Raw genomic sequence first — 3,370 nt, 5'->3', positions numbered from 1 at the left:
TCATAATTGCTATGATTATAAATAAAATTGTGTGTAGTTACGATAACATTATAGATCTGATCATTGCCTAACAGGGCTCCGGGTTGGCCTAATTCAGCCCAAATCAGTAGACTAAGTACTGTACCTTCTATTCCAGCTCAAGCGCCAAATAGGAGGTAAAGTGTTCCAATATCTTTGTGATTAGTTGAGAAGAATCAACGGTTGATGAACATAGGTAGATGGTAAAATGGTGGAGTAAGTATTAGACTATAAATCTAAAGACAGAGGTTGAGCCCTCTTTTTGCCAAGCCCAGAGGTGAATAAGCAAATTGAATTGCAAATTTAAAGGAGCAGCTTCAACTCTTGCAGGGCTTCTCCGCCCTTTTTACTTACCACAGAAGTAGATTGAAGCCAGTTGAATTAGGCATTTAGCCTTTAACTGAAGTTTTATGGGTTTAAATCCCATTAGTCTAGATGGAAAGGGCTTATCTTAATTAATTGATTTGCATTCAGTTGATGTAGGGTAGAGTCTTGCAGTCCTTAACTCAGTAATTAAGTGTTGGACACTTATTTAGGGCTTTGAAGGCCCTTGGTCTGGGTTAACCTAAATTCCTAGCTCAGAGATGATAGGAGAGGTGTGAGTGGTAGGGAGAGGGTAGAGATAATAATAAAATTTGGTAGAAGGGGAGTTAGTTTTGTATTTTTAAATTGTCACTTTATTTTTGTGTTGTTTAATGATGGAAATAGGGTTAGGGATGTAGAATAAATAAGTCATGTGTAGAAATATAAATTTAGGAGGGCTAGTATTGCTATTAGTATAGACAAGATAATATTGTTGTTTGAAATTAGTTCCTTAATAATAATTCATTTGGGGGCAAATCTGGTTAGAGGAAGTAATCCTCCTAGTGGTAATAGTATGATTAGAATTGATGGGGTTAGTGGAGGAATTTATTTCATAAATTTGATAAGGAGAGGGTAGAAGTTTTTTGTTTTATTGGAGAAGTATAAATATATTATTGGTAAGTGTAATATAAATGATTAAGTTAAATATTGTCAAAGTTGGATTATATGTAATAATTGCTATTATTTATCCTATATGTGTGATTGATAAATATGCTAAGATTTTTTGTAGTTGAGTTTGGTTGAGTCCTCCTCAGCCTCCTAACATAATAGACAGGATTCCCATAAGTAATATAAGGTTGTAGTTTATGGAAGATGCAATTTGATATGCATGGAGATTGGGGCAATTTTTTTTCATGTTAGTAGGATTAGTCCTGATTTAAGTGCAATTCCTTGAGTGACCTCTGGTATTCAAAGGTGAAATGGGGCAAGTCTCATTTTTATTGAGAGTACTATAGTGAATATAAATGATGAGATTTGATTGCATGAATTGGATAGGGTCCATTGGCCTAAGTTTGTAAAATTAATAATTGTGCCTATTATTAAGATTATTGATGCGGTGGCTTGAATTAGGAAATATTTGCATGCAGCTTCTGTGGATTGGGGATATCTTTTATCCATTAGGATGGGAATAATTGCCAGCATACTTATTTCTAAGCCTACTCAAATAAGTAGTCAATGGGAGCTGAATATTGTAATTATTGTTCCAGAAAATAAGGTGAGGTAGATTGTGGAGGAGGTTAGGGGATTAATTAGTACAGGAAAGATATAAACCAACATTTTCAGGTTATGGGCCTGAAAACTTATTTAGTTGACCTTACTTTTTAGGACACAGTGTAAAGGTAGCATGAAGAATTTTGAATTTTTAGGATTAGGTTCAAGTCCTATGGTTCTAAAAATAAGAGGATTTAAACCTCTATTATTTACTCAAAGTAACTATTTTATCAGACATATTTCTTAGATTAGGGGTGGTACACATGAAGTGATAATGGGAAGGGAGATATGTCATATGCATAGGACCAGAGTGAGGGGTAGGAAGCTTTTTCATAAAAGATGCATAAGTTGATCATAATGAAATCATAAATAGGATGCTCAAATTCATAGAAGTTAAAATGAGTGTTTTTAGGGTGAAACTGAATGTAAAAGTTTTGGAAAGGGAAGGGTTGAGTAATGCCCCTATAAAGAAGGTTGCTGTTAGGGCATTTATTATAATAATATTTGTGTATTCAGCTATAAAAAATAGGGTGAAAGGGCGTATTTGACGTTGAATGTGGTGAGCCGCTTCTGCAGATTATGGTCGCCATTGCAGGATGGCGCTGGCTCCACTGTTGTCTGTGACAAACAACTCCTTGTTTGGGAGAGTTGGTGCATGGTTTTTCAGCACCCTATGAGGAAGTTCCACGTGGCAGCTTCGCATTGGGGCTTGGGATGCTTTATTAAGGCTGGGAGGGGCATCCGACCAGGAATTAGAAGAAATATCAATGGCCTGAATAAACTGCTGAAAGAAGATTCCTGAGTTGCGTCTTCCTTGCGGCCAAGGGGTCGCGACAGTTGAAGCCTGATACAAGTTCTGATTCTCCTTTTGTTAAGTCAAACGGAGTTCAGTTGGTCTCTGCTAGTGTTGAGATGAATCACATTATTGCTAGGGATTATGTCGGTAGTAGTAATCATGTGAACTGTTGAGTAGTAATAAGGGTAGATAGAGTAAAAGAGCCATTTATTAGTAATACAGAGAGGAGAATAATGGCTAGTGTTACTTCATATGAAATTGTTGGTGCTATGACTCATAATGCTCTGATTAGAGCGTATTTAGAGTTGGAGGCTCAGCCTGACCACAGGATTGCATATACAGCTAGGCTTGAGATAGCGAGAATGAACAGTACGCCTATATTTATGTTGATCAGGGGTTGGGGTACGGGTAGGGGGATTCACATGGTAAATGCCAGGGTTAGGGCTAGGGTATGAGAAACAATAAATAGTATAATTGATTATGTCAAAGGTTTTATAGGCTCTTAAATGAATAGTTTTATTGCATCGGCAAATGGTTGGAGTAAGCTGGTGGGCCCGACGACATTGGGGCCTTTACAGAGTTGTATGTAGCCTAGTATTTTTTGTTCAATAAGGGTTAGGAAAGCTATGGCTACTAGGATTGAGATAATTAGGAGGAGGAGGTTTACTAGAAACATTAATGTTAAGAAGAGGAATTGAACCTCTGGTGTAAAGTTTTAAGTCTTACACAATGACCGGGCTCTGTCATCTTAACAAGCACTATTCTGGGGCAGGGTATTTATAATAGTTTACTAGATTTAGATTATTTCATCTATTTATCTAAGGCATAAGTGTTTAATTGGCATCATTTCTCTTGTCCTTTCATACTGGGAAAAATATAGTAATAGATTGAAACCAACCTGGATTTCTCGGGTCTGAACTCAGATCACATAGCATTTCAATCATTGAACAAAGGAACCATTAATAGTGGTTACACCATTTG

At 36.7% G+C, this 3,370-nt stretch overlaps 1 pseudogene; it reads right to left on the bottom strand.

Annotated features, from left to right (window-relative positions):
- Positions 1-591: 591 nt before the first annotated feature.
- On the bottom strand, positions 592-1,524 carry LOC143404273 (NADH-ubiquinone oxidoreductase chain 2-like; annotated as a pseudogene).
- Between the last annotated feature and the right edge of the window lie 1,846 nt (positions 1,525-3,370).

The sequence above is a fragment of the Callospermophilus lateralis genome, chromosome 7 (genome assembly GCF_048772815.1).
Source record: "Callospermophilus lateralis isolate mCalLat2 chromosome 7, mCalLat2.hap1, whole genome shotgun sequence".
In the NCBI taxonomy this organism is placed as follows: Eukaryota; Metazoa; Chordata; class Mammalia; order Rodentia; family Sciuridae; genus Callospermophilus; species Callospermophilus lateralis.
This window is presented reverse-complemented; position numbering and strand designations above follow the sequence as displayed.